The sequence below is a fragment of the Schistocerca nitens genome, chromosome 2 (assembly GCF_023898315.1).
Source record: "Schistocerca nitens isolate TAMUIC-IGC-003100 chromosome 2, iqSchNite1.1, whole genome shotgun sequence".
Lineage (NCBI taxonomy): Eukaryota > Metazoa > Arthropoda > Insecta > Orthoptera > Acrididae > Schistocerca > Schistocerca nitens.
The window spans coordinates 568,551,172-568,574,117 of NC_064615.1; positions in this window are offsets into that span (position 1 = coordinate 568,551,172).

A 22,946-nucleotide genomic window follows, 5' to 3' on the forward strand; every position below is an offset into this window, starting at 1 on the left:
GTATTGGTCGCTCAGCCTCATAACACATCGTGAGAGATAATAAAAGTTGTCACTTATGTGAGGAACAGCATTTCTGTAGCTAAAAAATTGAATTTTCAGTCCCAGTGTCTTACTTTACATGAGAATTACATAGCACGAGTCATTCAAATGGAAAGGGAATATCAAGCGAATTTAGCGAGTCAATTCAGTACCATACGTGGAAGTGATTGCACTGTCACAGTGTTGCCAATGTTTGCGACAGTGTTGTCAATTCTCAGCTGTGGAGGATACAGAGAGGAGGCGTGTGGTTTGGTTAATATGCAGCGTTTTCTCCTACAAGTTGTGTCAAACATTCAGGTGTGTAATCTTCCATAACGATTACAGTTTCCCACAAAATATATACAAATAAAACACTTACCTTGTTATTTTGTGACAAAAGATTATTTCAGTACAATAAAAAGTTTTTGGAAGTAAACTTTGCCCACCTGTCACAAAAAGTAAGATAACAAACACTATGCACCTAAAAATCGATTGCATCTATGTGCAGTCTTGAGTTCATACACGTAGAATTTCATGAATTGAACGAGAATGAAGAAAAATGTTGGTGCGAATGGAAGCTGTAAGAAACACAGTTAACTAATTATTCTGTGTCATGTAATAATCAATTCATTTGAAAATTCAGAAGAGAAGAAACTAAAAATCATGCCCATTAAGACAGAAAGTAAAGTGCAGATCTGCGCTTTTTCATCTTCAGATCTATACAAATAATGTATATTAAGCAGCGTATTCATTGTTTTCGTAATGTTTCCCTCTTGTTTAGTCTTCTAATGATGAACTGGATCCACACCCACGAGTCTGATTGTTTCTTTGTATCCTTCAGTGAGTGATAGGAAATCTGTTGTGAGGTAACGAATAACAATGACAATAGTAGTAACAAAAAATCAGTAATCAAAGATGTTTACTGCATTACAGACGATTGTTAACGATTAACAAAATAACCAAGAAAGACTGAGTGTTTAATTGTCGCACTGCATAGGTCTTCCTACCTCTTTGTTACTGAATTCTGTTCTGGTTGTTTGCAGAGAGAAAAGAAAGACCCATGTAGCCATACATATCGCTACTACAACGAGATACTACCTATCAACTATCCTTGCTTTACATCACGAGACGAACATGGCGTCACCGAGCTGATATTTGAAATATATTTCTGTTTTCTCTCTCTCCCTCTCTCCCTCTCTTTATTTTTCTTTTTATTTTCTGAGGAAAGCATCGAGAAGCGCGAGTAATAAGCAAGTAGGCATATAATCTATTTACAGTTATTTTCATTCGGATACATAATGCAAAAATACACATTTTAAGTGTATTATTGCGCAATTCCAATTATTGAGAGTCTACTCGTGAGCTTGGTCGCATTCAGTGGCTGAAACCCGTCACAGAAGCAAGCAAAACAAAAATATTTCTTGCACCATGCGCAACACACAAACAAAAGAGAAGACGGCAATGGGATGCCGGTGATGCATGCAATACTACCCAACTATTTCTACCGACGTAACACCATGACGACGGAAAAATTGGCGTCTCAGTGCATTTTGATTATAATTCGTTAGCCTTCTTGCGACCTCGTTGTAATACCTCGTGGGTGCAGGCATAATTTATTGCTTTTTGAACACCTAGCAGTAACACACAAAGCTAGTAGATGGAAGGATACAAAGAAACAATCACACTCATGGGTGTGAAACCACTTCATCATTAGAAGACTAAACAAGAGGTAAACATTATGAAAGCAATGCATACGCTGATTTGTATACATTATTTGTATAGATCGGAAGAAGAAAAAGTGCAGATCTGCACAGTGCCCACATCTGCCCTTTAGTTTGTGTCCACACCCATGAGTCTGATTGTTTCTTTGTATCATCTCATCTACTAAAATTACATTTGAGAGCAACGATACTACAACGTTCGAAGTATTCATAGTATTATATACGTGAGTGAAAATGTCTTCCAATGCCCACTCAAAGAAGACAAGGATACACAGCCTAGCTACAGTATTATAAATACACCTCAGTTTGTTGATAATTATTTTGAATATTTGGCAGTACTGTACCCATTGGTGTTAAACTCGTTTTCAACCAATGATTCCCACAGCTACAGGAACACCACTTTTGATACCTCTTAGACAAAATACTTATGCAATGCTATAAGACGAAAAGATCGACCTGACACAAGCTGTGGGAAGTTTGTCTCACAACCTTCGTACCTTGATAAAGATCTTTTCCTATTTGAAATATCTGTGAACGTGGCTGCATAAGACGATTTAAGAAGAAACTAAATTCCTTCAGCTACTACAATGTTTAAAGAAATCGTCTTAACAGCGCTAAATCGTGTTATGTGAATCGTTTATTGGCTGTAATCTGCCGCATTTCGCTAGTTGGAAGCAAAAAGCTTACTGACAAATTTCACGCAAGGAAAAGGGGGACGAAATGTCTCCCACTGGAAGGTCATGTTGTTCTATTTAAATGATTACAAAATCAGCTAAAACGAACAGTGAGGCTATCAGTATAAGCACATTACAGTTGTCAGTATGATGTTGCACTGCCCAGGGCCTGTAATGATAAAGGGCCCGTTTACATCAGGCATATTGTATACAAAAGTGGAAGAGAGAGCACCACTAAATTCCACAATCCGCATGCATTGCATACACACAGAAATTACTGTTACAGTGTACTATTGGAGCCCAATGAGTGAATTGCATATTTTCCGGTGAGAGATAGCACTGGCAAACAGTCTTCGCTACATTAGGTTACTTAAACTGGTGTCACTCTGAGCTAGAATTTATGGTCAGCGACTAAGTGTAAGGTCAATGAGTCGGATGCGGGTTTTGCAATTGTGAAATACCTTCCTACATTATAGAAGTGAATATTAAATCTGAACTAATAATGCGAAAAGTTTGAAATTGGATAGCTTACAATGAAAATCTGTTTATTGCAAAGGAAAACAATTGTTTTACTAAAACATTCTCTGCCATACACAACTTGAAACAGGTCACGTCGACCAAATCTTGTGGAAGAACTGGCAGCGACGTATAACGGAAGGCACTAAAATCCCTTGGCTTTTGGTTTGGCAGTATTCGACAGCCATTTCTAGGCGCAAGTAAATTAAGAAAGGCAGCGCGTTTTTGTTATCAAGTAACGTCTTCATCAATTACTTTAGTTTTAATGTAATCTGCGAGTAATTGCTGATGTTTGATATTTACATGAAAAGGACTCCGTAGACAGGGAAAGAAACTCTTCTTGGGCAACTACTTCTATAATGACCAAAAGGCATTAAATGATCTTCAGGCACGTGTGTTCCAGCAACGGTATGAAGAAAATGATAGTAACAATGACGGTAATAATCGAATTATCCGGTAACTTCACACTTTACAGTGAATTTTCTCGAACTAAGAAATTTGCTGAATTAGTGAATATTTCAAAATGGCTTCACATCGAGGCTATGATGCCTAGAAGAGACTTTGCATCGTGCTGACATGAGAATAACATGATCTCCACGTCAGTAGATTGCTTGTACTTAACCATTTAATAGACTCGCATTTTTCCACCATGACTAATTTTGTAAGCTAGCACATCATCCGTTACAGCACACTCCTGGGGCTGGGAATTGTGGCCACAATGGTCTGATGGAACGAACTATCACAAGTGCAATGCGTGGGTTCAGGCATTTACTTTTAAGAGGCACAAACAAATTTACTTTACCTCTGGTAACCTCAAGAGAAAGACATAATAATCCAGAGTCCGCATTAAACATCACGTTCCTTCATTACCAATTGGGCAGAGCCGGTTTACGTTGGGACATGACATAGGCGGATGTCATGGTAAACAAAAATACTGTCTCCTGTAAACTTACTTACATTAGAAAAATTTATTTTATTTGATGAAACGATAGCTATTTAAAGGAACAGGGCTCTTATTTTCCTTGTACTTGATTGAACTAGAGACGTTTAAAAATTTGGCGCTGGACTGTGATTCGAATTCGTATCTCATCTTTCGAGGATCTGAATCTCTCGGAACAGTATAGTTCAATCACTTCGTTCCTTTTCCCAAGACTGCAATCTTCTCTAGGTCTCCTCCAAAGGTAAGTATGTGGGTCCGAATCCTGATCCAGTACAAAAATATTTTCTTAATTTCATTTCAAGCCCTATCACGTGCATACCAGTCTGCTAGTGCAAATTAACATGCATTTTTAATGTCTAATGTGTTGCCAACAATCGCAATAGGTGTCGTTATTTCTGGTCAAACACGCACACATCTTACTGTTGGTGTGTAAGCAAGTGTTACTTAAGCTATGTTCGTGGACGATACAGAAAGACGGTAGGTGTGCGGTTCGATTGTCGCTCAGGCACAAAAATTTGTATCCTTATTTTAGATTCAAACATCTAGCGGCTGCCAAGAAATACCGATACATAACATTTGATTTTACTTAGTTTACAATCCGATTGCGTGCTGGGTTCGTATCTCCATCACAGAACTTCACATCATGCGCTTCATCTTTAAATGCATGAACACTTTGTTCCTTCTGAATGGAGGTATATCACACATCCTTCGTGGTTAGTTAACAGGGACGAAAGGGTCTTTACAGGAGTCCCGGTTTATTACAAAACTGTCGTCTTTTTTAATTTTTCAAGGTTAGTTTTGGTTACTGATATTGGTGAAAATTTATGTAATTCATGCCTCTTCATGACTAGTCATCAATATGATATGATTAGATAAGATTAGATTAATACTTGTTCCATAGATCATAAATACGACATTTCGTAATGGTGTAGAACGCGTCATTTTAATGAAAGATTTCTTAACATATCATATTTGTAGCCAATTTTTTACTCTCTCTCTCTCTCTCTCTCATTCTTTTTATTTTTATCTCTTTCTCTCACTCTCTCTCTCTTCCCCCTATCTCTCTCTCTCTCTCTCTCTCTCTCTTACACACACTCACACAGACGCACACAGTATTTTTTCTATTTTTATTTGTTTGTTGTGCTCGACTGTCGGCAAGGCACGAAAACGATTTTCTTAGTTTTGAGTACACTTACGAAAGATATATAAAAACACCTATGAGAGTTACTGATTTATGAAGCTTAGTTTGCAGTCAGTTTTGAGTATTATTAGTAACTACGCTCCAGTCCCTAAACCCAGTTACAGAAATATGAATCAGACGGATTACGCATTCCAGGCCATAGCAGCCACGTCTTCGAGACGTCAGCTATGGTAACTTCCCAGCCCACTGTAGGAATACATCGGTTCGTCTTCTTCCTGCTGGTAACGTAACTGAGATTTGGCAACAAGGCAAGGTATATTTGGCAACTCTGTGATCGGCGAGTTACTTCCTGGTGTGCACGGAATTAAGCCTCAAAGTTCACTTGATTTTTCCTGTCATTTCCATTGAATAATCTGAGTTTTAATAACGCTCGAGCTGCAACAAAAGATTGTAAATTTACGGTTTTCAGCCCAGGAAAGTCGTTGCACGTGAAAATTGCATCTAATCTCGTCCTTTAAATAGCGGTTTACGAGTTCTAGCCACTACTGGTCTCGTAAGAGGAGCCCTAGACGCGTGCATCTTCCCTAGCTCTGTGGAAACGTGCTAACCTGAACGTTTTTATCCCTTCTGTGAAAGAGCTACAAGCAGTCAGATCACACATCGATAAGGAAATCGCGCCGGCCGAAGTGGCCGTGCGGTTAAAGGCGCTGCAGTCTGGAACCGCAAGACCGCTACGGTCGCAGGTTCGAATCCTGCCTCGGGCATGGATGTTTGTGATGTCCTTAGGTTTAACTAGTTCTAAGTTCTAGGGGACTAATGACCTCAGAAGTTGAGTCCCATAGTGCCAGAGCCATTTGAACCATTTGAAGGAAATCGCAAGAAAATACTTTCGGCTCATAGAGCAGTGGTGAAAAACTTACAATGCTGCACAACATGTAAAGCCTCTTTCCGCTGCTGACTAACAAATTTTGGGTTTCTAGGAATACATAACTTTATTTATGAAATGCCACATTTGCATACCATTTGAATGTGACACAGCATACCAATCAAACACAGACGCAATAGAAATCTAAGTGATTAGAATTTTACTAATTCGTGCCGATAGCGGCACGCTTGTGCACAGATACTCAGTTTTATTGAAACAGACTTTCGTCGTAAGGTTAGCATGGGTAGGTTTATTTCATTTCTTATAAAACAGTGCACAATTTTCGTACGGTTTCTTTTAGTGTTGTTAAAACATTAGTTAACATGAGAGAGAAATTAATCATCAACGATATATGCGAATTCTCTGATGTTATCTTTAACAGTCTGACAATGCACATGCAGTTTATTGATTACATGCATGCAGAAAACTTGTTCTGAGTTAAAGCTGTCAAACAAGGTTTTATGAAGAATAAAATGCCACTGCCACATGACAGCTAATCCAGGAAATACTTTTCTGGCGTATTTTGGCACGATGCGCTCTCCCCACACATAATACAAAAGTTTCGAGATGCATCTGCAGCCTGGCCATCTATTAAACCTGAAACGAACAAAATGTCGCAGAAGTTACCCCTTTTTCCACATGCGACTATTTTGGGTTGAGAAGTGAAGGGAATTATCTTCAAAGTTCCATTAGATCGATAACTTCAGCAGACAACAGTATGGCGTTTTAAAAAATGTAGCAGTGGAGGTATCCAAACTCGCGACGTCTTATCAACAGTGTGCGACGCATACCGTGACGCTGCTAGCTGACACATAGCTGCAACACCTCCAGAACTCAACAACAATTCCTCCAGAACTTGCGCATTGCACAGTGCTTATCTAGACTTCTGAGAGGCAGACAGTTACAGCTTTTATTTTGCACTGCACGACGTTTTTAACAAACAGATAGCGCAATAGAGTAGCTCAAGTCGAAAGGAATACGTTCTGTTTAAATTTCTGCATCCTACACTGTTGGCAGTTCTGAGTAGGTGTGAATTACGTGATTTTATTTCGGTGATTACAAAATAGAGTCGAATGTATGCATTGGGTAGCCGAGGCAGCTAGTTCATGGCGGTTCGGTCAACCAAGTAAATGAATGTACTGAACATGCTGCAAACCACTACAGGGAGTCTGAGTGTCAGAATTCTCATCCAGTGTGGCGCAACATCGTCATGATAGAAAAAGGAGTGATAGAGAACAGAATTTGGTGGTCTCTTGGATTGATGCTAGTTTCCTATACTTATGGTCTGGGTTCGATTCCAACTCCTGCTGATGATTTTTGATAAGGAGAGACAGATTCTGTTCTCTTCTGACTAGGCCAAGTGAAGAAGGTATAATGGCATTGTGGTCTGATATTCATGTTAAACATGATATTCCTTCTCTACCAAGTAGTCGTTAGGTTGAACCACAATAAAGTCAGGAGTCACGACACATAAAAAGTCTATCAACAGTAACCTTTCTTATACTAGTTATTTATTTCTAGTGACGAAACAAACGCTATGTAGGGTCACAATACACGTATTCCATCTTTTATTTGAGCTTCTGTATGTCGATAAAATTGGTTCTGATCTGGGAATGCAACTCAGATCGCCCTTAACGCGGAATTTGATCCCTTAGTGACAATACAGCTCGACTGTAATTTGTTGTTTGGTCAAAACTGTAGAGTCCTCAACATCTCCACATATTGCGCGTGAAAGTATCTGACGTTTTTGAGTCCCAGTGAGACACAGAACTGTTTGCGAAATCATTGTAAATTCAAGGATGTTATTACGAGCTGATGGTGGAGAAAAATTCGGTAGCTGACGTCTCTTTGTGTGCAGTCAACAACGATATGTGTGGGGCTCGATTCACAGTCAGCACTGAACTCTTCATCTTATTATCTGTAGTTCAAACATGCTCACATGTTGCTGCTGGTGTAACAAACCCATTTTTAACGGTCGTTTTCTCTAGAATACAACAGCAATAGGGGCCAGGTTGGAATCCTGTGAAAGAAAAAATTAATGTTTCGTCTAGTCATTTCAGTTAAAGCATCTAGCTACTGCCGAGAAAATCCGATATGTCACAGTTGATTGTGCGTCGATGACAATCCAATTAGGCTCTGCGTTCGAATCCCTGTCCAACACAAAGCTTTACCTCACGGCATTTCAAGTAAGTTACTTGTGAAGAAGCAATATTTAACATCTTCCGTAGTTCGTTAACAAGGACAATAGATGCTGGGTACGAATTCGCGTCCGTTAACAATGTTTACGTTATGTAATTTAAAGTTGATATTTGCTAACTGATACTGTCAGGAATGACTGTTAGTTTCCGTCAGTCACGAAGTCTTTGCTTAGTCTGCATGACCTGGGTTTGAATCCATATGCAGAACGAGACGGTTCGTCGTGTCATTTGAAGTTCATACATATTCTCAACTAGCTGCTCGTGAATAACTTGAACTTTTTATGTCATTTTGTGTTAACTAATAAGTGCGGTATGTTATTTTGAAGAGGAAATCATGAATACGACGAACTTACTACGTGAATACCTATCTGACGTAATAATGAGAGTGGTAACGTTTCATGTCTGTCATTTACTGTAGTAAATGTGAACTTACAAGCCTGAAGAACCGTCTTGTCTGTGATAGGATGTTCCCTGATATTTTTAGTACCTTGGTATTACTTTAAATCTTGAGTTATTGCGATACAGAGCAGTATTTTCTGGTGGTGACTTGCTGGAACCATTTTCAATACTCTAACGACTGTACCGAAGGGCGATTAGAGGACCTGCTAGACAGCTGCGCTATGTGGGTTGCATTCGAATCAGGCGAAATGCAGTTCAGGTCGTTCGGATACTTTTGAGCACGACTGTACCATACCACGAGAATTTACCAAACTGTTTTGAGATCCTGGAAAGTCAAAACATTTCACTAAAGCGATACCTTATGACACGCTATAAGAGAAACATGTCTGGTTCAGAACTTATCTGTAATTCTTCTAGATAAAAACTCCCTATGATTTCTTTACTATCACTGTCCTTTAAGATGTAATTTCTTGGGTTTGTTCTCTATTTACTGCACGCTGTAAATATCACTGTTGACCAGTTGAGAAGGTAAGAAGACTCCTCAAATGCAATTTTATATTTTGAAGTACACTCCAGATCACCCACATTGAACTTCTGATTGCATGGATCCTCCACCTTCATACACTACTGGCCATTAAAATTGCTACACCGAGAAGAAATGCAGATGATAAACGTGTATTCATTGGACAAACATATTATACTCGAACTGACATGTGATTACATTTTCACGCAATTTGGGTGCATAGATCCTGATCAGTGCCCAGAACAATCACCTCTGGCCGTAATAACGGCCTTGATACGCCTGGGCATTGAGTCAAACAGAGCTTGGATGGGGTGTACAGGTACAGCTGGCCATGCAGTTTCAACACGATACCACAGTTAATCCAGAGTAGTGACTGGAGTATTGTGACGACCCAGGTGCTCGGCCACCATTGACCAGGGCAGCAGTCGAACATTTTCTGTATCCAGAAAGGCCCGTACAGGACCTGCAACATGCGGCCGTGCGTTATCCTGCTGAAATATAGGGTTTCGTAGGGATCGAATGAAGGGTAGAGCCACGGGTCGTAACACATCTGAAATGTAACGTCCACTGTTCAAAGTGCCGTCAATGCGAACAAGAAGTGACCGAGACGTGTAACCAATGGCACCCCATACCATCACGCCAGGTGATACGCCAGTATGGCGATGACGAATACACGCTTCCAATGTGTGTTCACCGCGATGACGCCAAACCGAATGCGACCATCATGATACTGGAAACAGAACCTGGATTCATCTGGAAATACGACGTTTTGCCATTCGTGCACCCAGGTTCGTCGTTGAGTACACCATCGCAGGCGCTCCTGTCTGTGAAGCAGCGTCAAAGGTAACCGCAGCCATGGTCTCCGAGCTGATATTCCATGCTGCTGCAAACGTCGTCGAACTGTTCGTGCAGATGGTTGTTGTCTTAGAAACGTCCCCATCTGTTGACTCAGGGTTCGAGACGTGGCTGCACGATCCGTTACAGCCATGCGGGTAAGATGCCTGTAATCTGGACTGCTAGTGATACGAGGCCGTTGGGATCCAGCACGGCGTTCCGTATTACCCTCCTGAACCCACCGATTCCATATTCTGCTAACAGACATTGGATCTCGACCAACGCGAACAGCAATGTCACGATACGATAAACCGCAATCGCGATAGGCTACAATCCGACCTTTATCAAAGTCGGAGACGTGATGGTACGCATTTCTCCTCGCTACACGAGGCATCACAACAACGTTTCACCAGGCAACGGCGGTCAACTGCTGTTTGTGTGTGCGAAACCGGTTGGAAACGTTCTTCATGTCAGCACGTTGTAGGTGTCGCCACCGGCGCCGGGCTTGTGTGAATGCTCTGAAAAGCTAATCATTTGCATATCACAGCATCTTCTTCATGTCGGTTAAATTTCGCGTATGTAGCAAATCTTCTTCGTGGTGTAACAATTTTAATGGCCAGTAGTGTATAGCAATAAATTTCACCTTAACCCTATGATGTTCAGCTCGATTATATCCGCAGTAATTTTTGGGAGAATATCAAGCCATTTGCACCTACCTCAGAGATTAAGTTGCATACATATATGGGTTTTGTAGCCTTCTTTCAGCTTAATCAAAAAGAAAACAAGTGACAGAACTGTTAGAACACATTACTCTCTTATGTCAGTGTGAGTAGCATGTGAATGCTGCAGTACCACTGTAATATAACTTTGCTTTCTAAGAAAATTAACTTTCTTTTTATGGAACACCATTGAACGTAGACATATATTGGCGTACATTATTTGGGCTTCATTCAAAAAATCCTGATACAGCACGGGGAGGATGTTACATTTCTAAAAGCTCATTACTGTAAGGGTGCTGAGCAGACATAAACACACCTGTGTGTTGAAAGGATGGTGATGTGAACCAGTATAGCGTCCTTTAGGGCAAATAAAACATTATTGGCCTGTTAATATTTGTTGGTTCAGATTTACAGTTCAGTGTCTTCTCATAAGCCTCAGGTGACAATTTGTGCCTGTGAAATGGTGAACCTCTGCTGACCTCTGTTGTTAGTTTGGCATTACTGGTCGCCTAGGCTACTATTCCAGCAGTTTGGATGAAGTCTGGCAGGCTGTCATCTGGCCCTCTGCAGGCAAACCCATAGCATGAGAGTATGCTCACACTGTTTGGAGCATCATCTATCCTAGTCAGGAAGACGATGATGACCCAAGATGATCTATAGGAATGTACTGCCCTGTCGGAAGTTGTTTAGCCATATAATCCTAGCCCCACTGGACAGGTACATCCTGGCACCCGGGAACATTTGCTGTGATGATTAGGAACAGAGGCACTGGATGGCCCTCCCACCCAGTAGTGACGATGAAGTTAGTGGGATTTACTGAGGTTGGAAGATCCTCAGCTGCTCCATCAGTGATGTAGTAAGCGGCGACAAATGTTGAGTCCCACATGTGGCAGGGCATCATTACTTGGATGTTGGCATCTCAGGAACAGCAAACAGCATGTCCGCAGCAATTGCTAAAACATCTAACACATTGAATCGTTTGCCATCAGTACGAACGCCATTAATCCTAATGACTAATTGAATTCCAAGTTGGAGGATTGGGTGCTTATGGATGCTGACATGAGGTCATGATCTGAGACTCTGTTCATTACGACTGAATGTAACCTGCTTCTTTACCAGTTGTCAGCGGTCCTTGTTTCGCTGCATTCGCTTAATAATTTGTAACTGGCTCTTAACTGCACTGCCAAGCCTCAGAAATGTATTAATGAGTCGGGGGTAATGCTTGTTGCTTGACAAGAGGTAAAGTATACGTCTCTGTGCCTCTCTTTTGGTTGAATTTTGCTGACTGCAATATGCACTTGGTGAATGGTGCCACCTTAATAATGTGTGCTCATGTAGTCAACCAGCTTACACTGCTGAGTGTTTCTTTCTGCTGTCACCACCTTTGCCTGGTGTTGCCTGTGGCTGCTCTAGAGTGACCATAAGGAAAAATTAATCCCTTCCCATTTTACGGTCTGAGGCATAATGGTATTACTAGAGAGGGTGCTATACATGTGTTCTGCATTACACATCCATTGCAGCCCTGGAGATTGACAGCGTTTGGTACTAGTATTCACGTCATTTCAAGCAAAAATGGTAAAATTTTTCAACATCTGCGTGATCATGCTGGTTGCAAAGTGAATGGGAACAGTTTTCTGGAAGTGCCCTAAAGTGCAATTCCACTATTGTCAACTGATTTGCAATCATACAGAGATATTCGTAAAATATCGAGTAAAGGCATTTATGAGAAACTACAGCCAAGGTCAGTTGTTACTTGTTGCTTGGAAACAATCAGAATAGGTAGAGGTATTCAACTGCAACATTGGCCGTATACAATGCAATCGGTCTGCTATAGTCTTAGTGGAAGTATGATGGTTCATGTCGCGTGTCTTCCTCTCTCAAAACTCAAAAATTTAGAATTCCACCAGTCCGGCATATGTGTCTACTGTAAACAGTTCGGACGTTTTCATATATAGGAACGTAAGTGTCTATGAAGCGTAAATGTGTGTTAAATGGAACCGGCCGTCATTTCGTCCAACTTTTTACACATACACGTCACTGTACACCAGTAATATGTTGACCTTCCACCCCTGAAAAAGTCGTTCTATTACAGATAAGAGTGAACATAATTAGGCTGTCGGCATGCCACCCTGCTCCTAACACAGGATTCGCTAGCCTGAAATCTGCCTAGAACATTTGAATATGCTCCCATTAAGAAGAACATGTAGTAATACAGTCATAGACGCATTGGCAGTACGTGCTCTTGCATTTTACGGCATGAAATAAACGTAGATTGCTTCGTATATCATTCTCTGAGCAAGATTGCAATATATTGTTCACTTTTTAAATTGCCCCCTATTTTATGAACTAAAACTTGCTTATTCATTAAAGTTTGAAACTCTTATTTATGCCCTGAAATATTCCCCCAAACGAAGAAACAGTTTGCAGTTAACGCGACCTGATTTTGTCTTTCTCAACATTAAATATGAATTGCGAATTGTGGCCATCTACTTTCTCTAACTAGAAATATAGAGGATAGTACCTTATGGATTCCGTTAACTTCGAAGAAGTGCGTTTACGTCAGTTGCTCATTATTGTTTAACAGTTGTCTCCGCTACGTAAAGATTTCGAAGAAAACTACACCAGCGTCAAACTTATGATCTACAAATAACTTACGAAACGCAAGTTAAAATGGAAAACGCTAGTGCAATGCGTCCCCAATATAGCAGAGTTTACGGATTATATGAGTTCGTTGAGCGATTTGAGTCAGAATCCTCGTATGAATGCTGTAGCACATGGCAATTTTTTGAGTCAGGAAAAGGCGAGATAAATCAATGAAAATTTGCAGGCAAATTAAATTGACCGAAACTGTAACTGAAAACGGAAGCAAGTAGGTAATTCATTCCTGGTGGCCACGCTCAGTTGGACTAACGTTAAATGCTGACAGACAGCATCTCAAGGCCACATTAGAAGAATAATATTCCACTTGGAATACATACCTTATTTAGGGTAAGGTAAAGTAAGTGTAAGCCACTTGAGGTTAATGATTCCTATCGCTGAAATGGATTTCACATCACACATGCTATAGAATAAGTGCTAAGTCGAACAGAGACCCACATTTAGAAAACGAAAGTACAAAAACGTTGATACTGTAAAGTTCATTTGAAACGAAGCTAAAGGCAATGTGCGTGCCACATGCATCTCACCATATTACATCAATGTGTGCTGCTGAAAACCTTCCGTTTTGTTCATTAGACAAAGTTCTGAATAACCGTTAGATGTAGCATGCAGCAAATGGCGACGAAAGAGAAGTCCGCACAACTGCTCCATTAAACATCAGCCAATATGTAGACGACGGTGCTTTGTGAACTACAAGGTGCACGGGCAGACCAAGAGAAAACTACTACCTAATATTTCTATCGGCTGAACTGTCTTCAAATACCATGGCGTCACAGAAGAAATCTCCACACTGTCAAGTAAGCAAATTTGCATTGCTGTCGGCACACTGATTGACAACCTGACCAAACAAGTGGTAAAACATAATGCGTATTGCCGATACAGGAGGAATGAAAAGGCGCCCATTATTAAACGGCCTGTATTTCAACACACCTATCAAAAGTCATGGTTTTTTGGAAGTATTGTATTGTATTGTATGTTAACCGGGTGGCTAGAAACGACGGAGAGGCTCCGTCCCCGCCGCAGCCGCAGTGGTCCACAACCCCACGACGACTACCGCAGTCCACTTCGCCCCTCGCCGCCCCACACCGAACCACTCTTTCAGGGTTATTGTGCGGTTCGGCTACCGGTGGACTCCCCATCCCAGGGAACGTCTCACACCAGACAATTGTAACCCCTATGTTTGCGTGGTAGAGTAATGGTGGTGTACGCGTACATGAAGAAATTGTTTGCGCAGCAATCGCCGACACAGTGTAGCTGAGGCGGAATAAGGGGAACCAGCCCGCATTCACCGAGGCAGATGAAAAACCGCCTAAAAACCATCCACAGACTGGCCGGCTCACTGGACCTCGACACAAGTCCGCCGGGTGGATTCGTGCCAGGGACAAGGCGCACCTCTCCACTTCGGAAAGCCGTGCGTTAGACCGAACGGCTAACCGGGCGGGCTTTGTTGGAGGTAGGTCGGCCCAATAGTTCGTGTTTTACGAATTCTATGCCGCACTCTTATTTCCACAACATGCAGAGACTTTTTATGTAACATATAAGGATTTCCGATGCAGACCATTCACCGAGTTCACATACCCTAATAAATGCAGCGACATTTCATCAGAAAGGAAGACCAGTAAAGGATCAACCTTCAGATTCTACAGACTGCAAGAGGCAACTGCGGTAATGATGTTGAGGAACAGCATGTGAAATGATCGTTTGATGCACTACCGTCGCTTTGTAAGGCTTCATTCAGTTTGAGTCTTAGGTTACATTGCTGATGAAGTGCTACTGGCAGACCAGTCTATGGCGTTAAATGGTGCAACACATTTTCCGGACTTATTTCCACCGCTGCTCTTAACTAGTCAGTACAGAGTCCCAGTGCATCACAGTTGTAGTGGTGGTGGTGGTGGCGATTAGGCTTCAACTGCACAATTGATTAGTCACAATGAAAATTTGTGCAGAATCTGGACTCGAACCCAGGTTTCCCGCTTATCGCGAGCGTCACCTTAACCACTTCGCGTATCCAAGCACCCCTCCAGGATCGATCTAAACCTCCATACACCACCTTGTGTCCACGTTTTGCCCTCGTGCAGTTTCTGTTATTCCCACAAAGTAAAATATTAAAGCACAAATACTGAATAGTATTATTACCAAAGGGTTCTAGGCGCTACAGTCTGGAACCGCGCGACCGCTACGGTCGCAGATTCGAATCCTGCCTCGGGCATGGATGTGTGTGATGTCCTAAGGTTAGTTAGGTTTAAGTAGTTCTAAGTTCTAGGGGACTGATGACCTGAGAAGTTAAGTCCCATTGTGCTCAGAGCCATTTGAACCAGTATTATTACATGTTTGGACGGGCCGTGACAGTAGTAACGAAAGTCCCTCTCTGTGTGAGAATCAGAGAAAGTGTGCAAGTGCAGGACGTAGACACACAGTGACATATGGAGGTTTGAGGCAGTCTTGGAAATGGGCTCGGATAGGGGAAAGGTTTCAGGTGACCAGTTCCGATAAGCAGGAAATCCGAGTCCTGGTCCGGCTCAAACTGTAACTGTCACTAATGAATTGCGCAGCTGCTCCGTAATTATATTTGCATCTGCGAATACATTTCTTACAATTTAAAATGTTTAAGAATGTTGATATGCCAGTACGATGCCCACGACTGAACATTATCTCCAATACGCACACCACTAGACATCTCGTACGTTGTAAAAATAAAATAATGTAACACGTTTATAAGTCATTTCAAACAAGAAGGCATGCGCAGTCTGCTGAAAATTTTAGTTTAGATAATGGGCACGCGGGGAATCCGTGCGGTCTGAGGCGTCTTCTCATGGTTCGCGTGGCTCCTCCAGTCGGAGGTTAGAGTCCTCCATCGGGCATGAGTGTGTGTGGGTTGTCCTTAGCGTAAGTTAGTTAAGTTAGATTAAGTAGTGCGTAAGCCTAGGGACCTATGACTTTAGCAGTTTGGTCCCATAGTCCTAGCTACAAATTTCGAAATTTTTAGATAATGATATAATATGGGCATAAGGTCGACACAAATTTTCTTTGATTTGACAAAATCATATGTTCGGTTTTCCTGTTGGTGTAATAAAGTGTTATTGTTTCTCTTCGTCCTGTTAATTTGGTAGCCAAGTCCACGACAGGAAGGTTACCACGTGTCAAGTTGGTACCTGAGATATAATTTCTTCGCTTATTCATCTCTACTGTGTAGTTCTTTGGTTACATTTATACAGGGTGGTCCACCGATCATGACCGGGCCAAATATATCACGAAATAAGCGTCAAACGAAGAAACTACGAAGAGCAAAACTTGTCTGGATTGAAGGGGGAAACCAGATGGCGCTAGGGTTGGACCGCTAGATGGCGCTGCCATAGGTGAAATGGATATCAACTGCGTTTTTTAAAATAGAAACCCCCATTTTTTATTACATATTCGTGTAGTACGTAAAGAAATATGAATGTTTTAGTTGGACAACTTTTTTCGCTTTGTGATACATGGCGCTGTAATAGAAACATATTGCTCACAATTTTAGACGAACAGTTGGTAACAGGTAGGTTTTTAAAATTAAAGTACAGGAAGTAGGATCGTTCGAACATTTTATTTCGGTTGTTCCAATGTGATACATCTACCTTTGTGAACTTATCATTTCTGAAACGCATGCTGTTACAGCGTGATTACCTCTAAATGCCACATTAATGCAATAAATGCTCAAAATGATGTCCGTCAACCTCAATGCATTTGGCAATACGTGTAACGAGATTCCTCTCAACAGCGAGTAGTTCACCTTCCGTAATGTTCGCACATGCATTGACAATGCGCTGACGCATGTTGTCAGGCGTTGTCGGTGGATCACGATAGCAAATATCCTTCAACTTTCCCCACAGAAAGAAATCCGGGGACGTCAGATCCGGTGAACGTGCGGGCCATGGATTGGTGCTTCGACGAGCAATCCATCTGTCATGAAATATGGTATTCAATTTCGCTTCAACCGCACGGGAACTATGAGCAGGACATACATCTTGTTGGAAGTACATTGCCATTCTGTCATGCAGTGAAACATCTTGTAGAAACATCGGTAGAACATTACGTAGGAAATCAGCATACACTGCACCATTTAGATGCCATCGATAAAATGGGGGCCAATTATCCTTCCTCCCATAATGCCGCATCGTACATTAACCCTCCAAGGTCACTGATGTTCCACTTGTCGCAGCCATCGTGGATTTTCCGTTGCCCACTAGAGCATATTATGCCGGTTTACGTTACGGCTGTTGGTGAATGACGCTTTGTTGCTAAATATAACGCGTGCAAAAAGTCTGTCATCGCCCCGTAATTCCTCTTATGCCCGGTGGCAGAACTGTACACGACGTTCAAAGTCGTCGCCATGCAATTCCTGGTGCATGGAAATATGGTACGGGTGCAATCGATGTTGATGTAGCATTCTCACCACCGACGTTTTTGACATTCACGATTCTCTCGCAATTTGTCTGCTACTGATGTGCAGATTAGCCGCGACAGCAGCTAAAACATCTACTTGGGCATCATCATTTGTTGCAGGTCGTGGTTGACGTTTCACATGTGGCTGAACGGTTCCTGTTTCTTTAAATAACGTAACTATCCGGCGAACGGTTCAGACACTTGGATGATGTCGTCCAGGATACCGAGCAGCATACATAGCAAACGCCCGTTGGGCATTTTGATCACAATAGCCATACATCAAAACGATATCGACCATTTCTGAGCACTATGGGACTTTACATCAGAGGTCATCAGTTCCCTAGAACTTAGAACTACGTAAACCTAACTAACCTAAGGACATCACACACATCCATGCCCGAAGCAGGATTCGAAGCTGCGAGCGTAGCAGTGTCGCGGTTACGGACTGAAGCGCCTAGAACCGCTCGGCCACAACGGCCCGCCGCAATTGGCAAACGTCCATTTTAACACGGGTAATGTATCACGAAGCAAATACCGTCCGCACTGACGGAATGTTACGTGATACCACGTACTTATACGTTTGTAACTGTGACAGCGCCACCTATCACAAAGCGAAAAAAGTGGTCCAACTAAAACATTCATATTTATTTACGTACTACACGAATATGTAATAAAAATGGGGGTTCCTAATTTAAAAAAAACGCGGTTGATATCCGTTTGACCTATGGCAGCGCCATCTAGCAGTCCAACCATAGCGCCATCTGGTTTCTCCCTTCAAGCTAGACGAGTTTCGTTCTTTGTAGTTTTTCCGTTTGATGCTTATTTCGTGAGATATTTCGCCCGGTCACTATCAATGGACCACACTGTACAATAGTAGTGACTGGAATCTGATGAGGCCAGGAACGACTCGAGAATATGCGGAGACTGGCCCACTGACCGAGGCGTCAGAACAGTGAGTCGTCGGATAGTAAACAGGTGGGACAACAACGACAGAAAGACAAACAGTGGAGACGGTACAGAAAAATAACAAGTTCAATGAGTAGCCTAAGGTCGAAAACCTAAAACGTATCGATGCAGAGCCAAAACGACGATGTTTAGCGGGATCAATACAACAGCCCAGTCAGACAGTCGCAGCTTTGCTCGGGCTGGGCGCTGGTTATTTTCTGCTTGTCCTCATGGCTTTGCAGTTGTGAGACTTTCTTGGTGACGGTGACATGAGTGGGGTGTATCATTGGTGTGCTTGTGGGGTGGGGGGGAGAATCACTCCCGCAACAGGTCCGGGACTGGCTGAGCGGCTCCACTGCTGGCATTATAGCGCATGCAAGCGACGCGCTGCAAGGGAAATGCCGCAGGCTAGAGAGAAAGTGTCATTCTTACCTAAAGTCTACGCTCATATTTTTTGTAGATTTGAAGTGTAGCCCCTCCACCCCACACTTACGTGATGATTATCCAAAAAGATCTGCCATCACATCAGATTTGGATAACACCTAAAACTAATTCTGCTGAGGCAGAAAAACAGCGACTTCTTTTCGACTGACTAGTTAACCACTTGTTAAGTTTCAGTGAAGCGTCACGAATGGCGAAATATGAGTAAAACCTACATTTCTGTTGTTGCCTGTTAAAATTTGGCCCTTCTGCGAAAAACACAGTTGTTTTTACACAGTGTCACTTCACTAACACGTTGTGTAGGCGCAACTGCGACAGAATCCTAACAGAGTGGTTTGTTAATGGAAGAACTGAGGGCAAGTAGTTTATGAAAAACCTCATCCTTAATACAAAAAAAAACATGTAACCTCTTCACATATGGTGTTCCAAACGCCAAAGGGATTCTCATTTAACCAGCTGTAGATGACCCTTAAAAATTACGTAGTTTCATCGAAAATAACAAAGAAGATAATGAAGTTTAGCATATTAACAATACGACAAAACACTCTTCTCTTTGCGTAATATCGTTTGCCAAAATCTCGTTTGGATATCTTAAACTGTTTAAAGGTATGAGGAATGTTATGGGTATTGCATTCTGTTTTTTTCGCTGGCGCGCGCGATCGCGAATGAGTGTGTTATATAAAATCAATTTTCTGGAGATTTGTGATCAAGAGAGACCTCCACGCACGCCTAAAGAAAAATTTAGTACGTTAGCTAAATTTCATAGTACGCAAAATCATAGCGACCCCTATTTTCCATTGCAAACTTTTTCAGATTTCGAGCAATGTCTTACTTAAATGCAAATTTCAGAATAACTATGACCGTTAAAAATGATCAATATCAAGCTGACATAAAGCTATAAGTAACATAAAATGAAATTTTTCAGAATAGTTTGTGTAAAATCTTTTGAGAAAGGTTGCAGATCGTCTTCCTCTATTCTGTCAGTGCAGCGAATCACTAACCGGCTGAAAATGAGCAAACCATCGCGGCTCGCATTCTGAGCAAACGAATGAACTTGCCCACCGCTTCGAAGAAAATTCGTCACCTCACACCAGGCACAGAATCTTGCACGACCTCTACTCCAGTATCGTAGTTGGACTTAACATTGGTTCATGGCGTGATTCTTATTAATAGTTTTGGTCTGTCATTCATCTGTCACTTGCGTACCCAGTTTTCTGGTCATCAACGCTCTCACTTTTCCGTGATCTGGGTGAGTATTCTGTGCCACATTACTTACTAACTTTGATGACCACGTTTCCATCACGAGATCTGAAGTCAAGTGTTGACCACGGTGGAGCATAGAAAGTTCTCATTCCTAATGCTTGAACTCACACAATCTGAATTTCGGTAGTAGCTGTGCTTCTCTTATTCCACTTGGTAAAACACCCACAGTACGTATGTTTACATAGCATCCATGTATGCATGCTGTTCTCATACCATAATTTCACAGTCTAAACATGGCTATAAAAATTCTTTATTTTCCAAAAGTCTTAAAGTGACCTATCCATCAAAGACTGAATTTACGGGACGAGAAAAAAAGTTGTACGAATGATGCTCTTAGAATTTCGTAACAAAAGTCAACGTTTGGAAAAGTCTGAAAAAATAGTTGTGCATGCGAAAATGTTGACCTTCGTACTTAAGATATTCCACATTGATTTTTGCGGAACGTTTCTCTAGAAGCCATCACGACTGAAGGGCTCCAACACATTTTAGAAAAAGACATTACTCCTGTGTAAAAATTTCGCAGCTTCTGCAGTATTTGGCTGAAGTAAGACTTTGAAGCATTGTCCCACACAGAATATTTTTTGTAGCTTAGGTGACCAGACGCCCTTTATTTTAAGGGATTGTCTTCCCTTATGTAGCTGAATTGTCCCGTTGTACCGACAAAATACGCATTTTGTCCCAATTTTCTTTAACCGACCTTATACTCGTATTCTGAAACAGCATGTTTGTAGGTAACGTGTGAAATAATAACACGAAGAACAAATGTGGCCGTACCCAGAGAATAATGAAAATGCATTATTTAATTAAACTAAATCGGAACGAGGTCTATCATTTTCAACTCCCTTACCCCTCAAGGGGACTGCTACAAGAATTTGCAGTTCATTACTGCGCCTGTGCTAGCTCTACCTGGCACTAATGCTGCTGCGGAGAGGGTGTTCTCGATCACAAAGAACTGATGAAAAGAGATTTAGTGGCTCTGAGCACTATGGGACTTAACATCTATGGTCATCAGTCCCCTAGAACTTAGAACTACTTAAACGGAACTAACCTAAGGACATCACACAACACCCAGTCATCACGAGGCAGAGATTTAGTGTCGAAGACCTTAGGGAAGTAGTTATAAATAAGACTCTTTTTCAATACTCTTCATGTGTTCATTTTATAAAATTCCATTTGAATATACCAAATTTCTGAATGACATCCATTCTTCTGCAAAATATAACAAAAATGTTTTTCAAAAACTACCCTCTGCAAAACTTCCACAACTGACACGGAAAACAACTAACCTACGGAAATAATAATAAATGTCTACCTTAGTTAAAGACATCGTTATATTAAAGTAATATGCTGTGTTTGCATGTGGCAACAATAAAACAATAAAATATTTACGTGGTTAGTAGTGCAAGGTATTTTGATAGTATTTTATTGCGAATTTTAAGAAAATGATACGTTGATTACGTAGTCAAAGCATTAACCAAGTAGTTTAATACAGATCTACTAGAGACACAGTACTAACAAAATTTCCACAAAACGTCGATTCATTTCAACTTCTAATTTGGGCTCCATACTTTGATTTTGGAAATCTTATCACCCTAGTATAGCTATGTTCAACATTCTGAAAATATGTGAATTTACTAGACTGCAGATACACCTTTCTTACGCAGCCCAATCAATGTCGTGGGCCTGTATTGCCACTTTAGTAACTACTCTCCGTACCCCTACAAAGGCGTGCAGGTAATAATGCAAGATGCTAACTCGACACTCAAAGACAAGGACGCTATTTTGCGAGTTGCGTGAGTTTGAAACTCGAGATAACGTGGGAGAGCGAGTAAACGTTCACGACGCACCGCAAACATCCTGTGACGTAAGCTTGCGGATAATGGCCTCGCGCGAGGCCGGCCCCTGTTAATAATAGACGTCAAGTGGGGCACGTACAACAGGCCACGGGTGATGAATAAAGTGTGTCGCACTGCGTCACGGAATCTCAAATTTGAGTCCGTAGCATCGTTTTGTGTGACATGACGCTCATACGTTTGGTAAATATTTCATAAGCTCAGCCTGATCCCAACACCAAAGGTTCATTTTCCTTCAAACACACGAGCTCGACCAGACGCAGAACAACTGTTCTCGGGAAAACACAACCGCCATTAGTTAAGAGAGGTACAAGAACAAAAATACCAAAATATAAGCTACAGGCATTCGCATAAAGATACAATTACCTACGGTTTGAGTTCCGTTGGACTCCTTGAGATGTTGCAAGCCGCGCCAATATTGGAGAGGTTATTACTGAAGGAAAGGCGCATAGCTATTAGGCTTTAACCAACAAGATGAAAGGCACAAAATTCTACACAGTTACGTACGTCACAAGTTTCGAGCGGAAAACAACTGAGAGAACTTAACTGAACAAACTGAAAACACATTTCGAGACTATAAAAATTTCACTATGAAGAAATGATAGCTTATCGTCCAGTGTCAGCCAATAGAAATTTTATTTCGCCAATCAGTCTCCCGATATCACTTTACTGAAGACCCTTATCAGCAATGACGGGGATAGAGTCAAGTCGCACAACGGAAGTAAGATCATTTGTCCTGACAAGTTATTGTTCTATTCT